Raw genomic sequence first — 20,225 nt, 5'->3', positions numbered from 1 at the left:
GGCGCGAAGTGCTACGGCAGGTTATATATAAATAACTCGGATTACCGTTGCCCTGAAATATTTAGTCGTAGCCACGATAGAGACGGGACGCGTAAACAGGGTAAGTATGTGAGTACGCGTAGGACGCGATGTGTGATGTCGCAAAAACGAATGTTGGCAAATGGTGCGTGACACCCGAGACTGTTGGAAGGTTGTCGAAAATCGTGATCGCAAGGCGATCGGAAACCCGAGTCACGGTCTCGTTAAAACCTGCTCCTTCTCATCTATCGAAACGAGTAATTTATCCGTAAGCGTGCTTTAATTCGCTCGCTTGCGTCAAGTTTAACGATCACAGCACCCGATCCTCTGCTCTTGAAGGGTTATTTTCATAACAATCCTTATTACCCTGTAATGGAGTCACTCCCCATCCGCAAAATCCACTTTATATGCTCACCATTAGAGATTGAATCATTAAGCTCCACGCTTGCGGCTTTTGTGTAGACACATACTTATTCACAAATCACCAGCAGCTACGTAAGCTAACATCAACCCTTCACCGACAAAAGCTTAACAGGGATCAGGTTACGTCTGTTAAAAACGACGCTAATCGTGTACGTTTTTTCTTTTGTACAATATTGTTGAATTTTGCTGCTTCATTATCGCATCCTGTTGTTTCGAAAAGGCACAAGAAACGGTGTCTTGATTTTGGAAACCTTGCAGCGATTTTCGCGGTAATGAACTCACGGTTAAAAACATCTTCGACAATGGAAATATGGAGTGCTTGAAAACTTGAATCTAACGTGTTAGTTCAAAATATATCACATAACATACATATTATGCATATAAAATAACTGTCTAATTCCAAGACTGACGATCAGAGGGGAAATGTTACTAAAATTTTTCTTCGTACAACGGATGATACATGCTATCTGCTTGTGAATCTTGAAACAGTGAAAAAATAAACTCCTTTGGTAATTGATCAGAATTCGGTGACAGTTGTAGATCATAGTCGAATAAAGGTACTTTTGATCTCTGATCTGTGTTGGGACAAGGCGGAAAAAGAGTTTCCTTGTCCCGGCCACGGAAAATTCTCTCAACCCTTTAGACGGCTCGCAAAAGGGTTCCCAGGAGGGTGGTTGAAACGAGCATGTGGCGGCGCCGACCGAGCGTGACCGGATTCATAATTAGCTTTCTCGCTCTAGCGGATCTCCAATTTTAACTCATTTTTCGTTACGTACGTATGTGCGCATGATGTACACATGCAGGCAAAGTAACTTATTTGGGATATCGAATCCGCATGGGATTCGAGTTGTTTGTTCAACGATCCAACGACACATTTTTCAGACGAATCTGATTATGAGTCACCTGTAATTAATTTTGAAAACAGAAATCAATGGAAACCCTGTCGCTTTCATGTTTCCGGGGTAAATATTGTCAGAAAAAATATGCAAACGGGGAGAGCACGTAAAAAACTTTCTGATATCGAAAATGGGCAGAGAAAAGTTACATTGTTTGAAGATTTTCTAAAAATTTAATCTAAAAGTCTAATCCAGTCTTTCTTTTAAATGTAATTGAAACTATTCCTTCGATTGTTTAAACCAATAACAAGAATGTATTGAATTAAAATTCTGCACTTAGCCAACCTTACCCAGTGAAAAGTGTTCGTAGATTATTTATTTCATATACTTGTCTTAGATTTAGAGTAGATTTTGAGTTGAAATCAGTTGAGTAAAGATGCCCAGATGTTGTAGTCTTGCAGTATTTTAGCGCTGAAAGGCATGGTAATAATTGTCTGAATTATCTTTCAGTCATACAAACACTCGAGACTTGGCCCAGTTGTATCATTTGCGAGGCTGATCAACTGGCGGAGCTTCCACTTATACTACACGAATACATTCATCAGCCTCCATTAACTCGAGATTGCTGAAACAATGACTCAGGTCTCTTTGTGCAATAAAACGCTTCAATTGCGGTAACTTGAATGAAAAGAATTTGTGGAATATCGTTTTCTTCGGGTCAGAGCAATTAGCGATTGGCAAGAATCTCTGCAACGGAATGAAAAAGTCTGACGAATATGAAATATATTGAACATCGTAAAACGTGCGGTCGAAATTCTCGTTTATATCTTCAACGTGCGGGCATCGTAATTGAATAATTTTCGATACAACCTACAGAGATTCCGTTCGTCATTTCGAGTCGCAAAGAAGCTTACGCGTTAGCATCGGTCAATATTCCCTGAACGGAAAATCAGATCTTAAAGATATCGGAAAGAGGCTTAGGCGACTAGAAAGAGTTTATATGATGTCAGGTTGGCTGATAAGTTAGGTACGGAAATTGGATCGGTAATTGCGTATATTCTAATCAAATATGGCCGCTAAGGGATGACAGCCCACGAAATTTGAATCAATGACCGAGGGACTTAGGATTAAAGTAAGACTTTAAGCTCTGACGAAAAGTTATTAATAACTTCAATAGTCTGGTCGAGGATGCTGCTCGTACAAATTAGATTTTGAGAGATAAGCAGATATAACAGTAAAAAATTTCACCAACTCAACTATCGAATTAGAATGCGAAGAGTTGTCTCAGTCCGAAGATCGTGTTTTTTGAGCTTGACGTGAAGTTTCCTCGAACTTCCGTTTGCGACTTCTTTTCAAAATTGCGAACCTGATTCAAACTCTACATTCCGAAAAACTATGGACAGCGGGTGTTGTGAGTTCTTGTTACCACGGTAATGTTTCGGCACTAAGAATCTTAGAAGTGGGAAAAGGATCGATCACTTCGGAAGGCAGAAGTTCAGGGTCAGGTCGAAACAAGACACTTCGTAGCATGGCAACTGACTCGACGATCTAGAATCTCAGGAATGTCAAGCTTAGCCCGGTGCCAGGAAGTCCCTGTTCTTTCTTTTTCCTTCTTCTTGTGTATTTGTCTTCTATCTTCATTTTGTTTGCTTCGCGAAAAACAATGATAACACCGGCCCATCGTTCACCCACGCCTCGGCATTCGACGGAGGTTCGACTCCAGCAAAATGAACTATTAATATTCGCACCGGGGTCAGTAGATCTGGGATATATGAAGGTATAAAAGGTATAGGATAATCGTAAGGGGAAAGAAGATAGTAAAATGGCACAATTGTCAATGCGTGAATTTCAGTTACGGTTCTTTAAGGGGTTATATGGGTTTCGATGGTTAAAAAAAATGTGTTCTCTAGTTTTTTAAAAGTTTAATAAAAGAATTATCAGATTCAAACTTACAGCATATGAGAGAACAATATTTGAACATTTCATAAAACTTGCATTCCAAAATTTTGAAAATTCAGCCGCTCAGAACTGGTTTTCAGTGACTCGGTATTTTTAGGGTGGACACGATAACTCATGCTGGCCTTATCAGAAATCAAAAAACCAAATATTTTCTGTCAGTAGGTGGGTATAGCTTGCACTTGGACGAAGGATTCATAAAAAAAATTTTAATTTGAATTTTTAGCAGAGTTGTATGCAACTAAGTACAATTTAAGGTAAAATCTACACCATGCATTGCCTTGTAAGATAAATTGTGATCAAAGAAGAAAAAAAATACTTTCGTTCAAGTACTAAGTAATCCTATGTAAAAAAAGTGTTCACAATTTTAAGAAGATTGGTGCATTAGTTTCTGAAAAATCGTGGCCACTGACTTTGAAAATATACACTGAGAAAAATTTCATTTGTTATAGTAACTTGAAAAATCGAGTAAAACAGACATCGTTGAAAAAACTGTTTGAATATTGTTGGAATTACGAAAAACGAGGTACGCGTAACCGTTTTGCGCTATTGTCGATCCTTTTTTGGTAATTGCAACGCAAAATCAGTTTCTGAGGTTTCCAATTGACTTGAAACTTTGGAAAAAATATTCTTGACGAGTTGTACTATTAGATAAAAAAATATTTAACAATGAATTTCTTGAAATTTCAAAACCCACGTAACCCCTTAACAAGACCGAATAAAATAGCGTGAAAATTAGGCGCGGTTGTTTAATTCGCGAGGGAGGAAAACTGCCGGGTTATTTCCTGCTGGTCAGGATAACTCGTTAGAAGTACTTAAAAGTAAATCGAGATTTAATGTAGCCGGGTACAGAGCGCTGGCTTACCTACCACTCCGGAAATCCAACGCGTTATTAAATCATCCAGAAAATTCTATACCTCACACACCGAGAAAAGGCGAATTAAAAGGGTAGGGACAAAGAGTGGTGTACACGCGATATATTTCCACATTGTTAGGTGAAGATTAATCGCGACCTACAAATGAGCTCGATCCACCTGGCAAAGTAGCGCAAATTGAGTTGATTCTGCCCCACATAATCGTTCCTCTGTACGCCAATGTTAGCTTTGTACAAATTCTCGCATAAGTTTCGAGCAAACCGATCTCTCAAAGCGGCGAATAAACAAGACGGCATTGTTGTTGGGTTGCACGCGTGCATTGTAGGTGCGCCATCGTGTTATGTCAAGCTTAACTCTTGAGTAGAAACAGAGCTGTATATTGAGTTACTTGACAGTATCGTCTCGGAGTGAGTTCACCTCAGTCCAATGGCGAAACTTCGCCCTGGTAAGTTGTCCTCCTGGTGTTGTCAACGGCGTCGCACGTCTGGGTCACCGTGCAGGGTATATACCGAAGAGAAAACCGTAATCCAAGTGCCTGTGGCCGGGACTAAAGTCTTTGGAAATGTCTTTTGACGTCAGTCGCGGATAAACTTGACGCGATAGAGTGACGGAAGAGGTTTTTTTTCCAACTTGAATCGCAGTCGACGAGCTCTGCGTACCGAAATTAGGAGGCTGCATACGGCGAAAGTACCGATGAGACGAGAGTCGTCCTCCTGCAGCGTGACAGCAGATAACGCCTGTCAGAGAAACTGCAGAGGCCGAACTGTCACCCTGTCCAAACACCATGCCCCGTTCATATAATCCCCCATAGGGCAACTGGAGGGCCGTCAACTCGTGACGTCTAGCATTAACCGATAACGACAGATCCGTAATAAAATTGGAATCGAATCGATAAGCAACTGTCACTCTTCTATAACTCCAGAGACGTGTACATATATAAACTTGGCCCGTGGCGAACGGTAAAATTTTACGCAGATTTAACGAGCTTTGAACTGCAGCTTGCAGGGTTGACTGTTAAAATTATATGCCCATGGTAAAATTCACGGGAAGTAACGAGAATTTTCTGACAAAAAATTATAAGAGAAGCACGCCGGGTGTTCCAAATAAGCTTGGTAAGCGTACTTTGAGACTAACGATAAGTCTTAGCTACATGACCGATCTGGAGAGTCTGTTTACAACAAATATTTGTAGTAGAGAAATTTAGCGTCGTGTGTTTATCAATCTTCATGATCGATTCTTGCACGAAATTGTGTATGAAATTCGTGTAATCAAGATTTGCAAACTCGTATTGCAGATTGTTCACCAACTGAATGGGCATTGAAAATAGTGGTTGGAAGTTTGGATTTCTCAGCCTGGATATCTGACAATAAAAGCTCGCGATGTCTCGTGTCGGCGCCGTCACCCTGTCTGGATAAAGCACAATTGTAAGACGGATACAACGTATGCAAGTCTCGAAGAGTAACAATACAAACAGACTTTAAACTCCTTGGATTCTCTCTCTGCGAAAGTTTCCGACCGCTGTACGAGTACAAGAAATACTCAGACTCTGGAAGCGAGACAACCTTGTGACAGAGTTGTCAGTTCCAAAAAGGATTACTTTACTCCGGAGCTCACCCTGGATTTTCGGTTTCATATACCTATTTTCCCGATTTAATCGCCGGCTCAAGTGTCACCGTGACGAATTGAACATCGACTTGAACAAAATGTTAAAAAAATTCCGTACGTTTTAGTCGTGAAACAATCAATATGCTACAAACGGCTATTGATTCGGTTATAACATTGCATATTAATTATTCAAGTGATCCAACGCGAAACAGTTAATTCTGCCAGATATCTGTCGCAAACTCAAACAGTTTCAGCTGTTCTCCACAGTGAAATCAACAGATCAATGATCAGTAGCGATAACAACTGACAATACCGGTACAAAATAAACGAGTAGCATCTTGTATTTTTCTATTTCAACTTAACCGCACTCATTATCAACATAATCGCAACGTTGTTACAGTCATACCATTACAACAATCAGCCCAGATTTCGACAGGATATCACGCAATGAAACCTTTGTGACCTCTTGAATGTTCCTTTTAGTACCCACAATGACGTCATGTAGTACCAACATAGATATGCTCGCTTCAAGGGACACCTAGTGTAAATTTTGACGCGAAGCCATTCAGCCCGGGATACGACATTTGAAACGTGATGTGCTGAAGGCGATGGCGAACAGCGTCGTCTTGGCATGATTACTTCAAAGAGAAGCGTTGTACATAGTTCGGGTTGATTGCAGGTCGACGTAAGTGACTTGAGCGACGGAAGGTAGGTACGTATACCTCAAAGCAAACCCGAAACTGCGGTGTAACTAGCGACACGCGAGATCTTATGCTCGTTCAACTGGTCGAAATCTTCTTACGGTTCCCGAGTCTGCTCGCTTTCATACGAAATTAGCTTTCGCCATTCACTGGAAAGCGCAACTCGACTATCCAGTTGCAGAAATTCTATTCCGCTATTCTGGACCATCGAGATCGGGAACTGCTGATGACGTTGGCTGTGACAAGCACTCAACTCTATCCGTAATTAGTGGAGTTGAATCCGAGTTAGGCGCTTCGGTGACACTTTTCGAACGCGATTCCTTTCCAATCGCCGATCGAACGAGGCAGGACAATTTTCAATACTATTGGATGTCGTACGGTGCGAAGCCGCGAAAGTTGTGGAACCTGTCTCCGGTTCGCCATGTTTCACGGTACGTTATCCTCGCTGTACGCGCCTGAAAATCCTTCAGAGATATCTAGTCCCGGCAAAAGCGGTTGAACCGCAAGTTAAACGGCTGCAGGTCGTTAAAATTTACAAACCATTTTCCACGAGCGTTAATTGGAAAAGTATTCAGTGTGAAATTTTTCCGTAACCACTGCTGCACCCGAGGAGCAGCCAACTACTTCCGGAAAAGTGGTCTGGATCCGGTTGGTGAGTGTTTCTCTCATTTTTTTTTTTTTTTAATTCTTCCATCTTGCAGATAAATTGCAATTTGTATTTGGACATTTTTAAACGATCGTAAAAAAAGAGCGAGTAAGGCTCAGAACCGTGTAATTGGTTATCGAATTTGATCATCCTTTCGTCATAGTTTTGTGATATTCTAACTCATTTCTTCCTGCGTTAATTTACCAAATGTTCACTATTCGTCACGAGATTAATGCATGTTAATATTGGAATGCCAGTTTTAATGTTGATCGTTATTTGAGCAGATTTTATTACCAGTAGGATAGGACTAATTTCAACTAGAATTAAATACGTCGATTCCAGCAAGTAGTAACAACGTATTAGATAAGATTACTTGCTCAAGATTAGGCAGCCACGATTTAAGAGCCACTAAATCATTAGCGTTCACTTTAATGCGCGATAAAATTGATAACTACGTGACTCTCTTACTAAATTGGATATTGTCATAACTGTAGCTAGTTAACTTTTACCCCCTATTAAATTATACCCTTATCTATTGATTTCAGGAAAATATTTACGAACACATGTAGGTATAATTTATCGTGAAATCGTTGACAGTCTTCGGTGTTAGTTTGTAACGAAGATAACGAACGATGGGAAGGAACGCGAGGTGGTCGTTTCTCTTCCGGTACACTCGGTTCGTTTCTCATTCCTTTCCGAGACTAAGGCTGGATTGATTGATTGCTAGAAAACGTGGAAATGATGCAAGTTAACGACCCACTGTACCTCATATTCCTAGAATTCACACAAGCGATCGAATTTCCAAATTCGCTATGCCACGACGCTTTTGCTGCGAAAAACCTGGATACAAAACAACTGATTCACTAACATCGAATCCTCGTTGTCCACGTTTTGGAGCTTCGTGATTTTGAAATCAGGTGCGGGGACTGTGAGCTCAGAGCCACACGAATAGAATTCATAGCCGGGAGTCCGTTCCCTGGAACGGAACGTTGATGTGTTGAATTAGTCAAACCGCAGGATTGTTGTAGAAATGGGCATTCGTGGTTGGCGAAAACTCGTACGGCTTATACATGCATAATGTATGCACCGGGTCGAAATCTTGCCGCTTGAATGTTAACTTTGCTCTTCGTGGTCTTCCGCAGCTTAATTCTCTTCACGCGTGTTTTAACATCGCCTCGAAATCATCTTAACGAAAATACGAATGTTCATCGTTGATCGGCGCAACAATTCTGTTTAACCATTGTTAAAAATTTCTTAAATTATCTCGCGCAAAGTTCAGAAGTTTGAACATCTTACAATTATTCTGCAAGTTTCTCAAGTCAACGATTTCAGATTCCATGTCTGTGTCCCGTCTTGCGAGGATACCATCGATCGAAAATGATGAAATGATCTTGCTTCTCCTTGAATTTCGAGCAAATTGGAAACTTGAGTATGTCCCGAATGTTGACGATGAATAACTGCTAGTAGAAGCGAGTTTTGGATTGGTTGAAAAATTCAGAAATGATTCAGGGTGCTTGAAAAAATCCGGCGGAAGGTTGAAAGGTCCTCGTATTTTATTTCCTTTAATTTCCTCCGGTTTTCAACTCGACGCTTCAACGATTTCATATCCGCCCACAAGGCACTTGTTCGTGAGATCGTGCGACCGCCTAAAAATGGTAAAACCAGCAATCCTCACATCTGTAATTTTCCGTCCTTATGCCGTCGCACGAACAGCGGTACACGACACCGCTATGGCTGAAATTAACATCGAAATCCCCATGGCTCGACATGGCATGGGCGTGATCTTCTTGCCTTCACACCCATGCCCGCAGTCAAGGACCCAACACACATTTAGCCATCCACTCGCGCGTGCGACCTGCACTACGTTTTCACGTGTGCTCGGTGCAGCGGGTTCTCAAAGGTTGACAGCACCGGTCTTGTATTGTCTGGAGTCTAGACTCCAAACTCTGAAGTTTAGGTTTTAGGAGCAGCTGCACGATTGCAGCAAACCCCTGGCATCCGATGTGTAGAGACTCGGCTTGAGTCTGACTGCAGAGCAATAATTGGAAGGTAGAAAGGTGTCGTTCCTTAGAGAGTTCTACTCTTGACGTCGAGATTCTCGCACGAGTTCAGGCACGAGTTGCATGACTTGGAAGGTGAATTTTAGAAAATTCTCAACGAGTGATTCGCACGTATTCTCACTAGAAGTAAAACTGACTTCGTTACAAACGCTGTGCTGATTTACTCACACGCAGGTTGGATAAGCCGTATAATAATTTTGAGAAATTTTTCATGGAGAAAATGTACCCAATAACTTTCTCATCGCAATCAATTCCAAGACAAGGTAAACGGACAGAATCTTGCTATATTCTTGATCCCATCAGCTTGAAGTACTAGATATTGACGAATGATGAAAAAAAAATTCGTTTATGCTCCGTTCTAATAATCTGGGAATGTCGATTGCTCGAAGTGCAGACAAAAACAAACGAGCAGCATCCTTCGGAAAAGTCACTTGGTTTGTCGCAACGTTCCAAGTTAAGTTCCTTAACTTTTTCCTACCCATTCAAGTTACCGAAGGTCATTGAACACAAGTTTCACTCAACGGTTCGTCAATGCCGACCAAAAGCGCAAGAAAATTTGGAATATGAACGTTTGATGTTCAAAGCGTTTTGCGATTACGAGATAACGAATGAACGACCTGACATATGAATTCGTGAGTACATGTTTCACGGGGGTAGGTCCGGTTTTTCATTCTAATTAAATTATTTTCAATATGTACACTCGGCGCGGCAACGATTAATGCCGAGTATAATACATGGACCCCAAGTTAATAACTGAGTAAACACGTTGAATAATATCTCGGTCCCCCAGCCGCAGAAACTTTGCTTAGAGAATGCTGCATGCCTTAGCCCGCCCTCGAAGGTCCAATATCCTTTTCCATTCGGGCAGGCTCGTTCACCCAAAGCCAGCCAGGATCACTGTTAAGTCGTTACAGATAATCCAACCGCCGCCAACTTCCGCCCCCAAGCGAGCTCTCCTCTTCGCCCCTGATCCTCGGTTCAATTGAACACCAGACCGTGGCGGTTGAAATTGTTGGAACGAAGGAAGTAAAAGGGCAATGATAATAATAATAATAATAATAATAATAGTAATAGTAATAGTAATAATAACAAGAGTAAAAATTTAATTACCCCAGTCGGAAAACTTTTGCAAGGCAAACTATTATCGAGATATCGGAAGTATCGGAAGTATCGGAAGTATCGGAAAGTTCATAACTCGCTCTGAGGGATATGGATCTATACCGTGGCTATCCAAAGTTGCCAGGGGGCACTCAGCATGTGCTCAATATTTCCGTCGATTGGTTATAACTGTCGGTATATCCTTCGTTTTGGGTTCAAACTCGTTGTTCTTCATCGCAGCTTGATGAAAGGAAAGTATCAACGAGCAAGCTGCTGGATCTATTTCTCTTTGAAGAGTTTCAAAATATTTGACTAACTCGGTTTTCAGTCGTCAAGGCTAGGCGAGGATACCCTTTGACGAACCGTCCTTTTGAGGGAGTCGAAGTCCCGGGAATGAGTTACTTGTATCCGCAGAGACGTTTCCCCCGTGTGAAATAACTTCGGCAGTTAGTTTGAATGCTCATAAAGGTCAGAATTAAACCGTCTAATTTTCAACACGGGGGCAATTGAACGGTTTATTAAGATTCACCCACCAACGCGAATGGAATTGCGACTCGTTCATGTGGGTAAGGAAATTTCCACTGAATTTTCACCCCGGAATTTCATACGCAAGCACGGTTACCCAACAAAAACGATTCGGCGACGCATAGTTTGTTACGGAATGGAATAACTCGCGAAGGCGTCCATAAAACTTCAAGCCTCCTTATTAGAACGTGTAAAATCCTCCGGAGCGAAAATGTCAAGTCTGAGGAAGAGTTTTACTGCTGTGAAAATGTCAAGACAGTCGCGCATTTTTCAGTGAATTGGCAAAAGCTGATCTCCGTTCCGCGCAGCGCGGAAATGACTATTTACGAATCACGTCTAACTTAGCGTCGTTAATCGCGTTCAAGAATGATTTAGAATGGACTGAATTGCCGGAATGACAAAGACGGACGAGACTGTCGGTACTTTTACGTTTCCATAGATCGTACGCACGGTATATTTACTTATTGTTATACGGAACTCGATGTCTTCTCCCTAGCAATTACAATCGCCTCCCCCGATACTTGCAGTGCTTAATAAACATAATTGTTATTTGTCTTGTCGAAATTTTGCCCGTGTATCTGTACACAAAGTGGGTATAAGTCGGATTCGAGAAACGTCTCGAGCAGGATGAGGATTGCTTCTCTGGATCCGTTATCAAACTTGACTCTGCAGATCCTGCGAACGTCTTCAACCCAATTAAAACGACCTGGCGGATTTTCGTGCGGGAAATTTATGCCGGATATACTAATCGACCCGCTAGTTATATCGCTTCGGCTAGGTTAACTCGCTCGAACTTAACCGCTGATCCCTGATAGCTGGCTACAACACGAGACTATCCGTCTTCGTCGGCCAATATAAGCCGCGATCTTAATGGCCAACGCCACTCTGAAATAACTGTGAAACCTTGCTCCTGTTTTCGCATTACTTTTTCACCATTATTTGCGATATTTCGGTTACTACTCTCACTGGCAAAAGACAGGCCAACATCTATTTCGGTTACTACTCTCACTGGCAAAAGACAGGCCAACATCTATTTGAGAACTTCTTTTCGTCAATGCTTTATCGTACGGATATGGTTTCGAAGTTAATTTTTCTATGACATGCTCAACTTCGGGGTCCGTTAGAATACTACATCAGGTAAGACTTCAGGGAAATCTGTGTCCCGTTATTAACATTTAATAAATTAACAGAGAGAAAAAAATTAACGGTATTATCAATTAGGCATAAGCCCTTTTACAATAAAGTTAAACTTTCACCTTTGATATTAATCATGCGATCTTCAGCTTTTGCCAACCTCAACAACTGCTAAATCCATATTTATCGAATAATGAAATGTTGATCGAGATCTCACGAGAGTAATTATATTTTGAAACTTGTTAATAAATTTTTGGGAACACGCATTTGCAAAGGACCATTGCCAATGGCGAAAAATGTATTCAAAAGTTTTCGCAAAACAAGAGAATAAAGAACCTCGCGTGAATCGGTCCGCCTTCAGCATCTGTCAACCGTACGGAAAATCTGGGATATCTTCTGAAAAATTGAGTACAAGTAAAGCCATAGAAAGATGAGGAATGGAAACCGAAGCGCGATTGAATAAAAAAATAAGGAGGTCGGTGAATTTACGAGGGTAAATAACAACGGAAGAAAAGTGTGCCTCGGGTTTGAGGAAAGTACGCGATTTGCCAAATATTTGCTTTCCAAGCTGCACGTTCAATGCGAGAGATATTGTATCAGTTGCATCAAATTTATACCAGTTTTTTTTCTCTCTCTCTCTCTCTTCTATTTACGACGGAAAGCTTCAACGTCGACCGTGCAGATACTTTCATTTATATTATTGTCCCTGTCATTTCGTTTTATGTGTTTCCTCCTTTTGGATTCTGGGTTGACACAAATTTTGTGTTTCTCCATGATCGATTCACTTTTTCATACAACGCTTCAGTTTCGAAGTTCGTTAGACCCTCTCTCAAATTTGAAGTATAATTTGGTCTTTCTTATTTCGTGAAAACTCGCTGACTTTTCCTTTTTTTATTTTCCTTCAATTTTATTTTCGTTCAATGGATCTGACCATTCATTGTCAGACGAGGCAAGCTATTCTTCTAACACGTCTGTATCGTGTCTCTGCCTCAATTCGAAGGTGAGTCATCGATTTTCGTACCATTTTATTCAAAAGCGGTACAGACGACGGCTGTAAGAAGTTACGCCTGCGAGACCCGCCTGTACGAAGAAGGCAATTCGCATTCCTGTATACATCGGCAACGTCGAATCATATTTGACGGTTATTTTTATAGACAAATAAATATTCTCGGCTATCGATGGAACGAAAGAGAGAAGGAAAGACAAAAAGAAATGCCGTAATTTATACTCCAAGCGTGCGTACCTACCTTGTGACGTGGAGATGATATCTGTAGAGAATACATTTTCTCCGGGATAATGGCACAATGGTGGCATAAAGTATGGAGAGGCAGTGCGCAGGGGTGAGGGAAGAAATTTCTTTCAGATCCTGAACGAACCTTTTTGCAATTCTCGGTTCTTTCCTTCGCGCCGACCGCAGTTCTGCGAGCAAAGCCTCTTGGAAAAATAAATGTACGACACAAGAATAAAGAAAGGTTCTTCGCAAAGGATATTGTAACTTGTCGCCACCGCGCAACCCGGTTCACCCAACAATTTTTCCTCCCTTTTGTTTTCCCCCTATCGTTTCTTCTGTCCGCCTTTCCCATACTTTATCAGCTTATAGATTTTCTATTATCACAAAATTTTTAATAATATAATTGTAACGATTATCTGCTCGATTCTGAAACTGATTTAGGATAGTCGGCTGTCGAGTCTAATTTCGTTCATCCAACTCTTGAATTCTTTCATACCCCAGTAATAAAATCAAAGGCGAGAAATTTGATCGGTGAAATCGTCGGATCTAAGCTTGCAGGAAAGTTGTTCGTCTTGATTCCTTTCGAGTCGTTTCGAGCAAAAGTATAAGACACAGTATCTAAGGGTTCTTGAATTATCGGAGAGTCAGTGCGGTGTCTCAAGAGTGACAGGAATCGGGAAGAAAGCGATGGCCGCGGGGGTTGAAGGTAGATATTTAGCGAAGTAGGAAATAGAACGCTTTACGGGAGAAAAATAGGGGAGAAATAGAGCCGAATTGTTTAAATGGAGAAAGAGAGGAAGAGAGTGAGAGAGAGAGAGAGGAGGGGAGAGTCGGAGAAGGATCCTCTTCGTCTGAGAAAAGAATATACGCGTCGGCGAGAGCTTGCGAGACCTGCTGAATAATTCATTTGGGGCAATGAAAAAGCCGTGAAAAAAAACCGCTGCAATCAGAAGCACACAGCGCTCGGTTAATTCGTGTTTCGTCCTCTTTTTGGCGAGGGTTTAGGCACCCTGCACACCGTGACCGCCACGTATACCTCCTGATATTACGCTCTACGCTCGCTGCACGCACATTCGCGGGGCTGCAAAAGCGAGAAGGATCGTCGAAGGTAATCACCGCGAATGGCCCGACTTACCGACTTTTTACCTTCCGACAAATGGAATAGAAAAACCGATAGCTATATCGGATGAATACAAATTTCAGGCGGTATCCTAAGCTGAATATAAACAGACAACGGTGCGCCGATCCTGGTGTACCTTTTTACACCCGAGTCGATGAATCGATAGCTAAGGGGATGAAATTAGAATAATTTAAGGGGGTGTACAGTACGAGTAGATGGCGGAAAAAGTGGGTAAATTTTGGGAATTTATACAACTCGAGAACCAGTCATCGATTTGATTGGTGTTTGTTGTACCGAAAAGTACCTCTATGTGTATATATATGTATATTAAAACTTCATTCGCGTGATATCTTCGATAAAATCAATTTGTACAAAGCATTGTTATTGAGAGTATCGTCGATCATTTTTCTGGGAGACATGTTTAGTGGTGTCACGATACCTCAAAAATCGCTCCACGAATCTACCTCGAATATGGAGACAATATTCTTGGATCCATTCCCTTAACCTTTTCAGTTACGCAATTCAGTTGTGTTTTCTTTTTTTTTCTGACACGGAAGCGCATTGATACGTTTCCTACGTAATTTCCGACGCTGAATGCGAATCTAATGTCAGAAATTCAATAAAACTAAAAACAAGCTCTCAAATTGGGTCTAAACGGGATGAATTATCAACATTGTTTCAGACAGTGTTCTTGGATGAGGCTTATACATTTATGAATATTTATTTTGGAACAGTAGGATTCTAGGCCAAGAATAGGTGCAACCCCCAATACTAGCTATGCATCCCTAAGAAGGGCGAAAACTGCCCCTATGTATTGAATCTTGTAAATCTCATAGCCGTTCTGTGATCTCTGTTTGTCAATCAATGAATTCCAAGCGTTTTTAGTATATGTTTATTATCAAATTTAGCCGATAACGAATTTACATTCAAGAAACCGAGTTTCTTTTTTTGGATACGTTTTTTATAACAATTATAAACAGTTATAGATTCACAAAAAATCATAATCGTTCCAAAGTTTAAGTGTTGTTTTACCTGAAAATGGAAATGCAATCAGGATTTTGTATGGAATATGTGAAAAATTACAAAAAAAAGAAAAAAAGAAAAATGGTGCCACTATAGTGGCTTATGTCACTGAAAGGGTTAAACAGTTGTAGAAATTATAACAATGCGGTAACAAGAGAAAAAAAAAATGTCCAGAGAAGAATCGAATGTACATCGTGTACGTGCAACTGATTCTGTATTATAAACAGGTTATAAAATATTCTGCACCCCATAAGCATTCGCCGCTCTTATTGTTACGAGAGACGGTGATCTCGGTGAAATGGATCGATGGTAACAGTAACGCCGGACAGTAGAAGTAAGAAGAGCGATCGGAAGAATGGGAGCGAGGAAGGTGAGTCGGAGTGACTCTAGCAATAACGCGCAAGACTTCGAAATTGACGCCTAAAGGGTTTCGCGGATAAGAGGGGCGTCGTCGCGCAAGCATGGCCGGAGCTGGGATAGTCAGGGAGGGTCAAGTGGGTTGAGATACGAAGCTGATGGTCATTGCATGTCTCCCCGAGGGGTTACAACCTCCGCCCCCCGAACCCCCTTTGCCAGCCACTACGAGCCACCGTCTTTTCTCATTTTATAATACCATTCCTCGAGAAATGAGGATAGCGGATAACGCGTGTATGTTGCATACGTATGTGTATAAAAATCTCCGCGAATGAGATGCCGAGCGATCGTTATTTTGGTAACAGTTGGAAAAGCGGGAAATTCGACGTTCCATCGGCATGCCGGGATGTATTATCCTTACTTGCAACGTACTTTGTGATATTGGTGGCGAATGGCTTGGCACCTCTTTCAAAAAGGTATAGGTATATAATCATTGTTCGGGAACTGATGGAGCAATTTTTGAAGAAACCTGATTTAGAGAAATTTCTCGCAAGATATTCTTTTTGGACATCTCTTGATGTTTGAACTACCGTTGATGAAATTTATGAGAATTTCGGCTAGATTATTTTGAAACTATCAAGAAGAAAAAGAGATCGTTCCATTTATTTACCAATTTTTGTTCAAAACGTTCGTTACCGAATAACTCGATACTCTTTCACAACTCTTGTGGAATTTAAATGAACAAAACTAGTTCGTCTTTTTAAAGAAACCCTGTAACCCTGGATCAGTGATGGAATTCTGAAACTAATTATATTACGTACGTGAAGATCGATTTTGTCGATGTCCTCGGTCGGTAAATGATCGAGCATAAAACTATTACGAGATTGTTCGAGAAAGAAAAGATTTCTCTGAGAGATTGCTACGAATGAAATTACAAACAAATGATAAAGATTAGAAAAATTTTTTTCGCAAAGTAAAATTTGAATTACGTAAACTCCTACAACTTTTGACCAAGAATAAGTGACGAATGAATTTTATGGTTACAAGTCAGATGATTCGTTGCTCATTACACGGACGGTGAAACAAAATGGCACGTGTTTGAGGATTTGTAAGTGTACAGTTTCGACGAATACAAGCTGCGTTGGAGGCCGTGAGTTGTTCCTTTGCCTGGTAATTGCATGAACCTGCAGCCATCCGGCGCCAGGAAATTGAAAAACGGGATTAACAAGCACGCTCGGCTCAAATTGACAAACGTGAAAGAGAATTTCTCGTATTCGCTTCGTTTTATCAAATTATACAGAACGCGGTATTAATAGTCGCGTTTCTCTTGACGTTATAATTAGATATTTCTTTCTACTTTCTCTAAAATCTGAATGAAAACTGACGGAGTAAAAGTAGGAATAATTCATGAACATCTTTGGCCGGGAATACTTATTGAATTTCACTTCAGTTCTATTAACATCTGAAAAGCCAGAATTCTTATTCCTAGTCGTTATACAGTTATTGATATCTAATCAGTGTTGAAAAATCCAAATAGCTGCACTTTGATTCTCAGTGAACTTCAAGTCTCGTAAAGCGCGTGAATTGAGATTTCAATATTCTTGTATTTAGGGTTAGTACAATTTTTTGTCACAAGCGCATGAATTGACAACAAAAATCTGCAGTCACTCAGTATATCGATTCCTCCACAGTATCCATTAAAACATCAAAATTGTTTGAGAAAATCCACGGCGATAAAGATATCGATTATTCTAATGAAATTAAATTCTTACAATAAACACTTAAGACAGCCTTGAAAGCAACAAATTTATAGGCACTCACCGTCAAATACTAAACTAATTTCTAACATGTTGGCAAATTAAAAATGTAAAAACAAACTCTGCGAGCTGGAAAACTATGATAATTGATATCGGTAAGAAACATTTTTCGTATTCGTCGAACAGTGAAAATCAGTGTTTGGTTCTCAAAAGAAATAGCAAAACGAGAACATCTAAAGCAAAGTAAACTTATAAAACTTGAAATACTTATTCAACGATAAATTAGAATAAGTGGTATATTTTTCCGCCTTCAAATAAGATCATTAATTGACACATTAGCTACAATGATTGTGACAGAGATGTGGTGGAATCTACAGTGAAAGAATTTGAAGTAGTGTGAATTGAAAATTGTGCACGAACGAAAATATGGTTCCAAATTTTTTTCCCCGGCACGTTTTTCCGTGCCCCTTGAATCGTCCGATTGTAATTTAAGGGTTTTATGGAGAAACGGTGCAGTGTTTTCGGTATCTGGCAGACCAAAATCGATGGGACGTGGGAGCGAATATATGCGTGTACATATCCATAGATAAAGCGGTACGGCCAAGTAAGTTTCACGCCGGGTTTCGGATGCAACGTGTAAGGCGTACAAGACTGCGAGATTATTCATCAGGACACATTATCCTCGAATCGAATATGTGCGAATGTAAATCAGCGGTAAAATTCACCCGTCGAATAACTCATACCGCCCTAGAAATAATTCATTCGAGTGAAAAAAAATATACTCTGCAGCTTGCGTTCGATTCGAGCCTTGTAAATTCAGATTAAGGATGCGTGGGACGAACAGTCGTGTAAAACAAAAAAAATGTTGAAACAAAAACTTGACGAAAACAACGGATTGGAAAGTGATAATGAAACGTGATCTACTTACACTTGACTAGATAGTTATCACGATACGGGAAAAAAACCAAAAACGCATCGCTTTAACTGTAAACACCTCGTTGTATGTTTTTTAAAAATCAGAACAATGACATTATTCTCGGAAGTTTTTATGGAAAATTCTGTGCTAGATTTTCGTTTCCGATAGATAAAAGGTCATGGTATTTTGTAAATATTTCTTTGCATATTTCGGTAAATTTTAAGGATTACTTGACATATATTTTTGACCTTGAAGCCAATCTGCAATGTGTCTGAATTTCAGAACATTCAAATTTCATACATGACAATTTGCATTGACTTTTCTCATAATAGCCCGAATATCAATTTGCTAGCTTATGTTATCTACCACGTGCTGAGTGATCAATGAATATGAGAAGTTCGCTGGCAAAGTTGAGACCGAATGTGAGGCACATTGAAGCTGAGAGAGTAGTCACCACCAGCTGTTGGGATTGAGTTGAACTGATCTTAATTTGTCGATCTCATGGCTGTTTTAAACAAGCCACGTAATTCAACTTCGAAACAAGTTCCACTTGTGTCAAGTTCAAATTTCGAAACTTGTCTGAGCAAAGCCAGGCTTAGTAGCGATCTCGGAGCAGTAGGTATACTACATAAGTAACTGGAAATCAGTCACACACGATCAATCTTACCGAAGTCTTTGAGTTCAGTTTCAGTTTTGGAAATAATACCGGGACCATTCATAGAGTTGCTCGTGCTTGCAACAAGGAATGTCAACGTAAAATGTAAAAGTAAAGTTTCACCGTGTCACCGTTTCACCTTACTCCGTTACGAAGTACAGTTTCGAAGAGCTTCACTCGTGTCACTCTGAAGCAAAATGACAGTTACTTGGTTAAGAGCATTCCAGCCGTGCATCAGTATTCCCTCCTCTCTCTCTCCCTTCCTCTCTCTCTCTCTCTCTCCCCTCTCCCAAACTCCGATGGCCTCCTATTCCCTTTATTAACGGATCTTATTATTCTGAAAGGACCCCGAAGCCGTTGTGTTCGCCTTACTTCCAGCCTCCTCTCTTTTGTATCGTTCATCCAGACTCGGTTGACAGTGCGAATCTTTCGAGCGGTTAATTGGAGTGTAATTAGCGTAACTCTGAATAATAAGAGGTTACGAAGACACGAACGAAACGAAAAGGAGACGAAGAAAAAAATTCTCAGGCACAGCAGACGGTTGAAGAGAGGGCAATTTCAAATAGAAATTGATCACCTAATCAATTCGATTAAGAGGCCAACTTGATGAAAGAAATTTGTCCTATTAGAGCGCGTCTGCGTGTGTGCGTGCGTGTCAGGGGTAAATAGCAGACTGCAATTTACCGTTCGATCTGTTTCGCGGTCACAGGATATATATTTTGATTAAACGAGACTTACGACCCAAGTTAATAGTCTCAACCGCATTTCGTCGAGCTCGCGTTATTCGCGAACCTCATTTCGTTTCCCGACAATAGAAGTCTATATCGATACGTGCTCTCCAAAGAGTTTCCAGATTGCTGAGACGGCACCAGAGCTATTACAGAGCCTCTAGATGTGACCGATTGTCTTCCTCTCGCCCTCGATTCACAGGATAAGTTCTTCCTCGAGACGGTGAACCGCTTTTCATTTGAAACTGCGGAAAGCTCGTCGTTTCGATGTATCGTTTTTACATTTCATTAGGAATTTCTTTCCCTCGAGGTGTTTGTGAGTTCTTGAAAATAAGAGGCTTCGGCTACGCTCGAGTCTCAATATATACTCCGAATCGCCGGAGGTGTTGGGGTGGTTAAACATTTTATGGGATACGTAGTCTCGCTTTGTATACTTTCTGTTCTTTCGTTCCAAGTCTGGTACCTCACGTCTCACCTTGGCTCATCAGACACGGTCGAGTGTAAAATATTGATGAGATCGTTTTCCTGTCCCGAAGTTTGATTCTCTGAATTATGATGGCTTGC

At 40.7% G+C, this 20,225-nt stretch overlaps 1 protein-coding gene across 1 annotated transcript in view; it reads left to right on the top strand.

Moving 5' to 3' along the window:
• The window catches only part of Sol1, a 359,519-nt gene that overhangs the window by 96,482 nt on the left and 242,812 nt on the right, over nucleotides 1-20,225 (top strand). The gene's annotated exons all lie outside the window — the stretch shown is intronic.

This window comes from Neodiprion pinetum, chromosome 1, assembly GCF_021155775.2.
Source record: "Neodiprion pinetum isolate iyNeoPine1 chromosome 1, iyNeoPine1.2, whole genome shotgun sequence".
In the NCBI taxonomy this organism is placed as follows: domain Eukaryota; kingdom Metazoa; phylum Arthropoda; class Insecta; order Hymenoptera; family Diprionidae; genus Neodiprion; species Neodiprion pinetum.
The sequence above is the reverse complement of the archived record's forward strand: the minus strand, read 5'-3'. Positions and strand labels throughout refer to the sequence as shown.